The following is a 13,429-nucleotide window of genomic DNA, read 5'->3' on the forward strand; positions in this document are numbered from 1 at the left end:
AAATTCTAGATTACAATAGTGCACTAAAGTAGGCCTAGCCTATCCGCTCGAGAACACAAGTCGCATCCGCCCCTGTGTCAACAAGCGTGCCCCCAAGCTTACTTTCAGTCATGTTAACATAGTGAGGAATCTTATTAAACTATCCTGTCCACTGTTCGTTATAAAACTCAACCAACCATGACTCTGCAAACTTGCAAGAGTCAAATATATACTATATATAGTATAGGCTAACGCGGCAAAGAACTGTAGGCTAGATTTCAATATTTAATTTATATTGTCCGATTTTCCCCTACATAAATTGCTTGCCTTTTTAGTATGAAGCAGACGCGGCTGTGAAAAGACAAAATCTGACAATGAAACATTAAAATTGAGTTGCATTTAGCTTACTTCTAGAGTTTGCAGTGATAGCCTAAATTAACTTATAAAAAATGACTGAATGAATAATTTTAAAAGTGTGCCCCTTAAAAACTCATAATTTGCCTGTATTAAAGGTGTTTAAGTCCTACATAGAACTTGTCAGCGCATCTGAACTAGAATACAGTAGCTTATGGTTTACAGTAACACACACACACACACACACACAGAGAGAGAGAGAGAGAGAGAGAGAGAGAGAGAGAGAGAGAGAGAGAGAGAGAGAGAGAGAGAGAGAGAGAGAGAAATCGAAAGCGCACGTTCTGCTTAATGTCGGTTGATGCCCTCCCCTCGCCGAATCTCCACTGAGATGGTGCTCCTTCAAAACTCCAATCTCACGGCGGTGGGAGCAGATCGCTTGAGTCATCTGAAGGTTCATAACTTTACCAAATCTTTCACAGCTCATCTGCCAATGAGTTGGATGCCTGCCTGCACTTGTCAGTAGGTGATCCTGTTGTAGCCTACTACTATAATTGTAAAGAAAGGGTAAGAAGAAAAAAAAGAGAAGAACAATAAAGTGCCCGCTGTTTTTACACAGGGAACTGTGAAGCTCGTGTACAGCCTCTTTATATGTGCGCACTGCTGGTGCCAGACGCGCGTTTCCAGCCCGCGCTGGTGATGCGATGCCCCGCAACCAAAGCGGAGATGAGGGCGGTACTGGTCTCTGGATGAAAACCTCGCAGCACTATGGGATGAAAGATGTTGAAACCGGTCGTGGGACCATGAACAGCGCGACCAGGACAGTCGACAGCCTGCTGACTGCGCCGGGCACAACAGGTGCAGGAGGCTCGGAGAACCACAGGAGAAAGCAGGGCGCCCGTCTTAGCCTGCTGGGGAAACCGCTCGCCTACAGCGCGCAGAGCGGCCGGAGAAACGCGCGCTACCGGAAGCTCCAGAATTACCTCTACAATGTCCTGGAACGACCGCGAGCCTGGGCATTCGTTTACCACGCCTTTGTGTGAGTCAAAATGTTATTATTGATTACATAATGTTCACAACTGTAGTTCACCTGTTTCTTAAAGTGACATTTATGCATTTAATTTGAACGGTCTCTTTTTTCATGGAATTAATGTTTCTCTGAATGTTTTATAAAAGAAGAATAGTAATGTAGAAAATTGCAATCTGTTGTACAGTATTTATTTGAGTTCATATGTCAGTCTCATAGTTATGAAATTTACTGCTTAACAGAACATACTGTAATGACCAAAATGTTGAAGCAGCATTTCCAAGGGTTCCTTTCAACAAATATAGTTATAATTAATTCAGGGTTTTAAAAACTGGCTCTAGTCACATAAAGTTACAATAGTTACAATAGTGAAAAGTGTTAGATCATTGACTTAATATCTAGCAGTGGCCTTTAATGGACTTTGATGGTCGTCTGCCTTTTAAGCGCACCAATAAGATTTCAGGGTTTGCATTATGGTGTATATTTTCTTTTTTCTTTTTATTTATGATTATGGATTTTCAGAGACTTTTGTAAGCCCTCTGAAAGCTATGCTCTTTATATTACCCCATTTAAAGAGAAATGTATGCTCTCTGGCATAGTTTTTTATGTTCAGATTGGTTGCGTATGTTGATATGTTGTTAGAAGCATTTGTGCAAAGAGGAAGCCGAGCTGTCGGATGATGAGACTGGAGCGCTGCTCTGTGCTGCGAGACAGGATGTTGTTGTTTTATTTGTGCTAAGAGGACAGCTAAGGTCATGGAGGTTAAGTTGTTTTATCTGCAACAATGCACTTTACCACACTAGTTAGAAACATCACAGAATTGGCACACTTGAACTATGATCATGCTTGAATAGGTCATCAGTAGGGAAAAAAAGAAAGAAAAAGTGGCTTTTACATGAGTTGCTATGCTTGATATAAGTAATTATTTTTTGACAAGCTTTAGAAATTTTTTATTAAGCATTTGTTCTATAGCCACTGGTTCATATCATTATGGAAATGATGGATTTTGCATATAATTTTGTAGGGCACAAGTCAAACTCAGATTCTGAGTTTGAGAAAGTACTTAATGAAGAAAATCTTCTTGAGACTATTGGTTTCAAAATGCTGTGTGAAAGAAGACATGGGGGCTGTTTGGATCAATGAACAATCAATCATAACCACAATCAGTGCCCTTAAGCAAACCATATGCTGCTTCTGCTGTCTCCGTCATATACTCCTAACCTTTGCGATAAATAAATTCTACTGAATAGAACATTATTAACATTATTAGCACTTTTGTCTCTTGTGCCAGTATGCTTGAGGGTCAGATATATAGTATGAATTATATAGTATGAAATATATATATATATGTATATATATATATATATATATATGAAATATAGTATGAAATATAGTATTTGATAATTTCTTGCTATACCATTTAAGACCTCAAAAAAATATGCAGTTTAATTATAATTACAAGGTGTATAACATAAAAAAACACATAATTAAAATTATTGAGATTAACTGGACATGAAGCTTTTACTATTATTTCTAATACAACTTCTATATTTATATATTATGTCTAATACAACCTATATAGCATTTTTAAAGGGGTCATCGAATGGCCATTTTCCACAAGTTGATATGATTCTTTAGGGTCTTAATGAAAGTCTGTAACATAGTTTGGATCAAATTTTTCAATGGTAGTGTAAACACACACACACACACACACACACACACACACACACACACACACACACACATATATATATATATATATATATATATATATATATATATATATATATATATATATATATATATATATATATATATATATGACCTGTCAAAAACAGCTCTTTTCAGAGCAAGCTGTTTTGTAGTATTTTCTTTTAAATGTTAATGAGCTCTGCTGACCCTGCCCCCTTTCTTCTGAGCTCCTGTCAGAAAGACTGTTTACTCAGCTGCATTCATCGTGAAACTTGCTAATTAGCAAATTATTAAGAAAGGTGATTTGCAAAGATTCATTAAAAAAACTTATACTCACTTCTTCTATTGGTGAAGCTGGACCACGAATGATTTGCGTGAAGATTGACGCATTAAGGTAGATCAGGGGCACATTCCCTTCAGAAACAAATGTAATTCACTGCGTCTTCAGCGCCTCAGATGTCAGGAGTAAATGACGACTGTTATGTGTTATTACATATATTAGAGCCCTGCATTTCAGCCCGAGCCCGACGGCCCCGAATTATTTATGCCCCTAGGGCCGGGCTTCGGGCCAATTTTCACGTTATAGCTCACATGCGGGCCGGGCCTCGGGCCTTTTTTGGGTTATCCTTCTATTTATATTTTTAGACATTAATAAAAAAAAAAAGAGAGAAGTTCACGTCGACGATAGAAAAACAAACATAGACATTTCATAACCTCATAACTTTCATAATCTGATAATTCAACTCGTTATAATTATACTGACATACTGACACGACAGTCTCACGCAGGCACGCACGCTTTTCCGTCAGCGCGACCCACGATTATACTTCACTTATATCCACTTATTGTAGTAGCTATTATAGGCCTCTAAATTAATGTATTAATCATAGCCTAGTTGTCCAACTAATAATTATAAAATGATGATTCATGCAGCGGCGAGCATTTCTGTGTCTGCACCTGTTGTTGCGGGACACGCAGGAAAGAAGAGAGCGCTGGCGGAGTTTGAAAACATTGTGGAGCAGGACGAGGATGACGACGATGAAGTACAGCAATACATGCGCCTCAAACACAACATGGAAGGTGATGGACGAGATGTGCTGCTATGGTGGAAACAGCACAAGACCCTGCTGCCGCAACTGTCAAGACTGGCTCGCTCTGTGTTTAGTGTCCCGTCGGCAGCAGCGAACGTGTCTTCAGCGCAGCGGGAAGAGTGATAGAAGAGAGGAGGACTGGGTTAAAACCTTCCACTCTGGATGCTATTCTTTTTCTCCACGATGCTCTGTAAGAGACTGTTCTAACTTTTCATTTGACTGGACTTTATTTTCGTTTAACTGTTGGTAACTAATGGAAAAAAGAATGGACATGTTAAGTGGTGCATTTTTGAGGTAAGATAACCTGCAAGTTTGTTTTTAATTAATTTAATTTGTTTAGATTGTAGGCTATTTCTCATTTCGTTTGCGAGCGCTGTTGCGAGTCTGCCTCAGTATTTCAATTTTTTTATTTTACTCACTGTGGTTTAATAAATAAACATATATTAAACGAACTGTCTGTGTGATATGCTTGAAGTGTTTTATATCTATGGATTTTATTGTAGCCAAGTAAAGTACTAGCGTTAATTTGAGAGGCTTAATTGATTAAATATGTTTTAGGCTACTCGCTGTCGGCTCGGCTGATTAATGTAAATCTTCAGTTAAAAAAAATGCTCCAAACATTTTTCTAAATTACCTTGATAAAGAAAAGAAAAGAAACACAACACAAAACTGACCCCTTTTTAATTGTTGCAAATAGGGCAGGCTTCTGCTGTGTAATAAAATAAATAAACAAACAAACAAACAAACAAATAAATAAAAAAATAAATAAATAAAAACACGGGCTCGTGTCGGACTCGGGCTGATAATTCTGATGAGCTGTCGGACACATCAGATTTGAGGCCCATGCAGGGCTCTAACATATATATATATATATATATATATATATATATATATATATATATATATATATATGTGTGTGTGTGAATTATTACACCCAACAACAAAACACCTCAACGGCTTAGGAGACATACGTGTCTACATCTGCTCCTGTCTGTGCTGAAATGCTACTGTCAATCAAACTATTGTGGGAGGGGCCTGTCTGATTGACATCACAAAGACAGGCATCTGAGATCGGCTCAATTTGAGAAAGGGGTAAAGATTTTAGTAGATTAAAAACACTGGGTGGATTTTTATCATTATAGGGTGGTTGTGTTCACACACTGCCAACACACATTTCATTTCCCCTTTAATGATTTTTAGTTTATTTCAATAACTTGTATGAACTGATTAGATACTGACTAGTCTGAAATGATGTAATCTTGCCTTGTTCTCTCTGTGTTGGATAATCAAATGATAAAATTCTGCTTTTTGTGAGTTTTTCAGCAAGGCAACCCTACTAATGTACAGACTGTCTGTTATCTAATGTAATATTATACTATATACCACATGGGAGACTATAATTCACTATAGCCTTTTGTTAAGATCACTTTCTATTCAACAGGTCCTTTAAAAGGAAAGGAATTTCAGTGGACATTTCAGTAACTCACAGTTGTCTGTTCACCCAGCAAATGTTTTTTACAGCGCATCAAAGCAAGATCATTAATCTTTTTGTGACGAGCAGATTACAGAACTGCAGCTGAGATTATTTCACCAAGGTTAAAGCTCTGTGCCACACCTCTGTATCAGTATCAACAAAATCTTTTTTATGACCTTTGTTAATGCTAATGCTAATCCTAATGCTAATGCTAATGCTAAACCCATAACCCTCTCTGATAATCATATTTGACAGTCAGATAATGTAATGAGGGAATTTTTTACTTACTTTAAACAAACCTCCCTGTATCCTTTCCGTCTATATATATGCATTAATGCTCTACACGCAGCTTCACCAACACAAAGAACACATTAGACTGCCATCATGAACACTAACATCATTAAAGCCATATTCAGTATCATTTATCCCCTCAGAAATCACATGCATTCTGTAAGATTGAAAAAGGAAATTGCACAGTAAGTGAACAATGCCATAATCATTTGTATATGTCATGCCATAGTCAAATTCAATTCCTCTTTATATGACTGACAATTCATCTGGTTTGAGGTAGAAGTTCATTGAGTTCGCCATTCACATTTCCAAACTGTGTTCCATTTCATGGTTTAGAAAACTGGATATTCTACTTAGATGGCTCAGATTGACTTAATTCTGAGTTATCAAGGGTGATTTGTACTGTAGGCTGCGCTGGTGGCTTTTAAATCGTAACAAAATATTTCAAAGTTCCCACCTGTAATGGTCTCCTGCCTCCTCTGTGACACAGAGAGCAATAAAGAGCCTCTTGTTCTCTGAGCACTCAAAAAAGGTGCTCTAGTTTGCCACTGACCCAGTTAGACAAGCAGAATGTGATATATACAAGAGTCAGCCAACATACATTAGAGCTTTTTCTACTTCGTCTTAAGATTTCAGTTTGGATTTAATCTTATTTCCTTACACAGGAATTCAGAAAGGGGAATTAGGAGATGTCAGTCTTTCATTTAATTTGCCTTTAATGCAAAGTAGTAGTGTAAATTTACTGAATCAGACTGACATTTAGTACCAATTTCCCAGCACATTTGATTGTGTAATCACGTCTGCTTAGAGTAGGCCTACTATCATTTGCATTATGCAACAAATCCTGTAATTTGATTGGCCATTGGCCAAGCTTTTCACAGTCTGTATAAATCTATTTGTCTTTTTTTGTGACATTTCTAATTGAGACAAAAAACAATTGATGTCCTTGATGTTGTTGTTGTTCTTCATGAGCTGTGTAAACTATTGATGTGCTTTCATTTAAGATGCACCTGTTTGCTGGAGAAGACCATTGGAGTACTGGCCACCAAAGCCAATCCAGTCACTTCCACCATTGTCGTAATCGAAACACAAGCTGCTTTTGCTCATAGTTTGAAGGTGTATGGAAACAGAGTTGGCTCTCGCTTAATGGAAAAAAGGTTTTAGACAAACTCAAACAGGTCAAAATCTTGAAAAAGTGCAAAGGGGAGGCACTAAACAGGGTTTCATGCCTGTGTTCCAGTGGGAGTATGAATGATAGGGGGAAAGGCTTTTGAAAAGGACACTGTTTGATCACGTCAGGGGCGCCTGGCACAAGACAGACCTTGAGGAAGAGCTTCAGTTAACAGACAGGGCACTGTTGAGCATGTTGAGTTGCCAACTGTGCTGAGAGAAAAGAAGCGTGAAACAAGGATCCTAGCATTTGGACATTACTGTCCTATGTGTCATCACTGTCTGATGAACTAATTGATCATTATAACCCTTTGTCCTTTAAAAGAAAGGACTTTTCTGCTTCTTAAATTTTCATTAAACTTGAAGAAGTGGAAAAACCCTGTTTCTGAAATATGAAATTTAGTTTATAACTAAACCCACACACAAAAAAAAAAACCATTAAACTACAATTCAAAATTTTGGGATTGGTACGATTTTGTGTCTCTTATGACTAATATTGTGAACTAATATTGTGAAATGTTATTGCAATTTTAAAATGTAGCAGTTTTCTATTTTAAAATATTTTAAAGTGTAATTTATTGCTGTGATGGCAAAGCTGAATTTTCAGTAACATTACTCCAATCTTCAGTGTCACACGATCCTTTAGAAATCCTTCTAATTGGCTGGTCTTCTGCACAAACATTTCTTCTTATTAAAAATATTGATAAGTCTTATCAAGTCTTAATTTTGTGGAAATTGTGAGGCGTCTTATCAAGATTCTTTGATGAATTCAAAGTTCAAAAGAACATCATTTATTTGAAGTAGAAATATTTTGTGCTATAAATGTCTCTGCTGTAACTTTAGATCAATTAAACAAATCCTCGCTAAAATATTAATTTCCTGAAAAACAAAATTGTTGAACGGTAGTTACGGTATGTGCCAAAATATTTCCACAGAATTTAAATTTGTGTTATTCACACATTTCTAAAATTTTACATCCCTTATGTGTTTATCATTAAATATTTTGTTCCCAAAATCTGGCACTGTTTAACATTTGCCTAAGTTTAAATAAACTTTTTCTGAAAACAGGACAGAAAGTGGAAAAAAGGCTGCATATTCTGATAGGGCCTGTCTATACGATAACCACTGCTGCTTGAAACTTTCAATAAAATTAATGTTGGCATTAAGTTTAATAACAGGGAGACCTTTAGCCAAGAACAGTTTCTCAAGGCAACATTACTGCTTTGTCGCTGTAATTGTTTCTCATGATATAGATGATAAATCAATAGAAAGCCTCATTTGCTACAGTTAACACAAGGACTTTGTGTTTCCATCCTGCTGATTTCATCATTTTAACCAGGTTGCGGGTAGTAAAACATCAGAAAATGGTCTTATATTAGTTGCCCTTACTGACAAGGGGGCTGACTGATGGAGGCAGTCGTCTTCTCTTAATAGCAAACCCTGCAACATAAGTAGTCTGTGTGGCTGGGCATAACGAAAAGGGGCTTCCTTGCCCGGCAGTGCCCAAGAAAACTGGGCTTAGGAGTAATTACCTTGCTGGGAAGTACATGGGAGTCTTCCATTGCTCACTCATTGTCTGTGATCTTACCAGTCAGCATGAAGGGTTCCCCTGATAACACAGCATTTGGCTATATGAAGACTGGTGTGCACTGTGTTCTGGTTTGACAGCACTCTGGTTTGTACTGATTACAGCATCATGAATTATAACAGTTAGTCAGCATATTTTCCTTAGGGTTTTCTGAATAATTTCTCCAGTTTGCTTCCCACACACATGAATAATGAATAATCTCTACGTGCATCTTTATTGATGTACTTTCAGCAGTATGTGCTGAACTTCACATCTTGATGAAGTACATTCTTTAGGTAAGCAGATGTGTAGTAGAACAACATTCTTAGACATATTACATCCATCATGCTGTCTTTGACCTTTGACCTGTTTTTTGATCTGTGATGCACTAACAACAACTGTGAGAATAACTGACTCAGATGTTAAGTACAATTTAAATTTCTTGGTTTCTAAAGCACTTACAAAAGCCCCTCACCTCAGCTTTCTCACTTAATTAATTATTTAATCTATAAATGGATAAAAAAAGAAATTGGAATCTAGTTCAACCAGGTGTTTTTTGACTACTGTTTATGCATATTTCTGATATACTGCATAAACAGTATGCAGAGTATCTGAATACTCATTATACTTTTATGCATGGTGTTCAAAGTTTTGGATCAGTAATATATAAATAAGTAATTTTATTCAGCAAGGATGCATTAAATTGAGCAAATATGAATGTTTCTTCATCTTAAAATCAGCATATTAGAAAGGTTTCTGAAGAGTCGTGTGACTCTAAAGACTGGAGTAATGCCTGCTGAAAATTCAGCTCTGCCGTCACAGAAATAAGTTACATTTCAAAATATATTCAAATAGCAAATTTTTTATTATTATTGTAATAATATACATTCTAATGATATGTGGCAGGGAATTATTCATATATGTCCTCAGATGTCTGTAAACAATCATTAGATGACAGGATTGGGGAGATTTAGCCTAAATATAAACAAATTTAAACAAAATATGTGTTTACACATTTTCTGCTCTATGTGGTCGGTTATCTAGGACCATTAACACAGTCATCCATCTTAAAAATGATAAATGACCTGTGGTCTCTGTTTCTCCTGGATGAATAGGAATCTTAATATTTGTGTACTATGTTGTGCCAGTAATTGAATTTTGCCTTTAGCAAACCGATAAGTAAATTGTTAATGGACCATATTTGCATTTTATTTGTTTTACCTGCTGATAAAGTGCAATAATAATATTTTGCTTACAACAAATTAGCTGACTGTAGTTTATATTTATGTAACTCTGTTGAATCAAATGTCAAAATATCTGGCTGTTTCTGTAGCAAGCTGGGAGGAATTTTCAGCATCATGCACAAAGCCTCTTTAATTTCAGTTGAATGATTCTAGTTTTGTTGTGGCAATTTTGCATGTACTGTACATCCTTTAAAGGACACCCTTTAAATCTCTGCACATGCGTTAGTGGCTAAGGAAATGCATTTAACTATGCAGATTTTTCCATGTCTTCTGACATGTGAAATAGCTTATTAGAGTTGTTTCTTGTTGTTGTAGGTGATCCATTCGGTGTGCTATCAGATATTTTGAGGCAGCTTAAGCTGTATTAGATGGTGTCATTCTGAAGGCTCACATATGTGTTGGAAGTGTGTCATGTCCCAATACTATACCCATCAGTCCACAACGTTCCTGTCTCACTCACCGTAAATTAAAGTCAAAAGCCCAGAAAAACATTTATAAAATAATTAGATAGGTTTTAGGGCAGTGGTATGTTAAACCAAAGGGTTCATTAGAGCAAAACTAAAACCTTAGAGGACTTTTTACCCTAAATGTCACAGAGATTTTGGCATTCCCTCTGAGACTTGTTCTTTAAAAGTTCCTTACTTGGTTTTGTTCAAAGACAGAGAAGTGTGGCGAAATCCCCTCTGAACCCTGATGACTGCATATTCCAATTTGGCAGGAGATTGTGTAAACTACTTCTGTTTACACAAAATATTTCTGTTTAATTGAAGATTCGACCTTGTCAATAAAGAGGCCTTGTAAAGCTTTAAGATTATGGAAATCTAAAATTATGATTTTTGGAAAGCTTTAAGATTATGTACTGCTAATCTAGTTCTCTTTTCATAGCTCAGTCATTGTTGGGTTACTAGTCCAGCTCACAGTTGTTAAACAGTCTTGAGAGGGTAGGTGATCATTTTTTTCCATGGCAACCAAGGTCCAGATGGTCTAACCAATGGTCTATAGTCCAGAAACTTCATTACCATGTGAAATGAAAAGCAAGTGGTGTTTTGAGCCTGAGTTCTTCGCTAAATAAATAAGATTGCAGGAGCTTCTTGATGTGTAACTATAGGTCTTCCTTATTATACTGATCTCAAGGCTCTGGAGGAACTGATCAAATTGGTTAGTTTTTATCTATTTGTTTGGTTTTCTGGAGTGTATTGTAAATATTTTTTTTTTCTGGTTTCCAAAAGGTTATCATACATATCTGATTTAAATGGACAGGTAGGTTGGTGTGTATTCTACAGGGCGCCGTTTGTAAATCGGCTCACGCTGAAAATAACAGCAACATTTTGTCACATTTAGCTTCAAACAATGTTTAAAAAACTGGTATGAATTTTTGACGGTCACTTTTTAGCATATTTACAACAATATTTGTCAACTTAAGATATATTTTAAATAGTTAAATATAAATATTAAATGTTACACCTAAATTTTAAATGTTAAATCTAAATGCTAAATCTAAATCTAAATGTTAAATCTAAATCTAAATGTTAAAATTAAATTTAAATGTTAAATCTAAATCTAAATGTAAATGTAAAATCTAAGTGTTAAATATAAATCTAAATGTTAAATCTAAATTTAAATCTAAATTTAAATCTAAATGTTAAATCTAAATGTTAAATCTAAATGTTAAATCTAAATCTAAATCTAAATGTTAAATCTAAATATTAAATCTAAATCTAAATGTTAAATCTAAATGTTAAATCTAAATCTAAATGTAAAATCTAAATGTTAAATCTAAATCTAAATGTTGAATCTAAATTTAAATCTAAATTTAAATCTAAATGTTAAATCTAAATGTTAAATCTAAATGTTAAATCTAAATCTAAATCTAAATGTTAAATCTAAATATTAAATCTAAATCTAAATGTTAAATCTAAATGTTAAATCTAAATCTAAATGTAAAATCTAAATGTTAAATCTAAATCTAAATGTTGAATCTAAATGTTTCGGTTGAAACTAAATATTTAGCTAATATGCAAATTTAAAATGCCAATAACCGTAAGTGCCAAAATAAAAGCTTGATGAGGTCAGTGTGTGTTCAGCGTCAATAGTTACCGTACCTGGTCAGGGGCGGGCGGGAAATAGGCTCTTGCGGCCGTTTAAACATGCGAACATGACAGAGAGTGATGACATGATGAGTGATACAGTCTATGGTGAGGACATAACATTCAGTCAAAGTGAGACCCCTTGTGGCTGGCTATTATGGCTACAGGTCATCATAAGTCCCACACTTTTCATAAAAGTAACACTAGCCTACTCTTCAAATACAGTTTCTCCAAACATGTTTATTATTTTAGGTACAGTATTTTTCGGACTATAAGTCACACCTGAGTACAAGTCGCATCAGTCCAAAAATATGTCATGATAAGGAAAAAAAACATACAAGTCGCATTTATTTAGAGCCAAAAACCAACAGAAAACATTACAGTCTATATGCTGCTTAGTTTGTAGGTGTACGTCTGCAGACTGCAAGACAGGGGCGTATTTTGGAGAGGTGTAACTTGAAGTAGGAGGCGTAACTTGAAGTTGTCGAAATCTCACAGAATCACGCGAGATGTCAAAACGATAAGTTGTTGCCAGTATGAATGCTTTAACAGATGACAGTGTAGAATACTGATTACGTTTTTTAAGGGAAGCAGGGGTTTTAGGCAGGATTTGATGCATTAGGTGTGTGTAGATATTAATGTTAGGGGACAATGTGAGTTAAGTGTACGTTTGGTAGGAAAACATATTTTCTGATCCACACTCCGGAACAGAAGAGGGCGGTATTGCACCAATAAACTGGATGCCAACCGCCGTTAAACTGGAAAGAAGACGAATATGACAGCTTGCTGTGAGTTACAATGGTAAGAATATATATTTTTCACAAAATAATTATTTAAATTTAAGAGTACAAGTTATTTTCATACAGTGGTATTGATTTTGGAGTTAATAATCTATTAAATCTAAGGTGTAAAGTCAGCAGCATATAAGCAAAAGGTGTAAAGACGCTATCCTCCGGTTTCATAGACAAGACTAATTGAGCCATGGCCTGATCCTGGCTTAATCTAAACCCTGTTTGTTACTTACATAATATAGCATATTTGTGATTGTGCAGTAAAAACACGTTTTATAATGAATAACTAACAGGGGAGCTTCATTAAGTCCACGACTCAAAAGTGGATTTACATAAACCATAAATACATCTTGAAGACTACTAATAGGGCTGCTCCGATAACGATCGGCCGATCGTTATGCGCATCTCGTCAGTAAAGCCGGTTCTCTAATCAGCGGTAAATTCCATCAGGTGCGTGATTTCACATCGAGCAGCTGTTACTACACAGAACCATTGTTAACTGAGAAGCTGCGCAAATCCACGTTCATTTTCAGCGTTTATTTGTAAAATAAAATAAACATTTAGATTTAACATTTAGATTTAGATTTAGCATTTAGATTTAACATTTAACATTTAGGTTTAACATTTAATATTTATATTTAACTATTTAAAATATCTCTAAGTTG

At 35.7% G+C, this 13,429-nt stretch overlaps 1 pseudogene; it reads left to right on the plus strand.

Moving 5' to 3' along the window:
* The first annotated feature begins 659 nt into the window (after window positions 1-659).
* Window positions 660-13,429, plus strand: part of LOC132110663 (potassium voltage-gated channel subfamily KQT member 5-like) — a 114,809-nt pseudogene continuing 102,039 nt past the window's right edge.

The sequence above is a fragment of the Carassius carassius genome, chromosome 30, assembly GCF_963082965.1.
Source record: "Carassius carassius chromosome 30, fCarCar2.1, whole genome shotgun sequence".
NCBI classification, from domain to species: domain Eukaryota; kingdom Metazoa; phylum Chordata; class Actinopteri; order Cypriniformes; family Cyprinidae; genus Carassius; species Carassius carassius.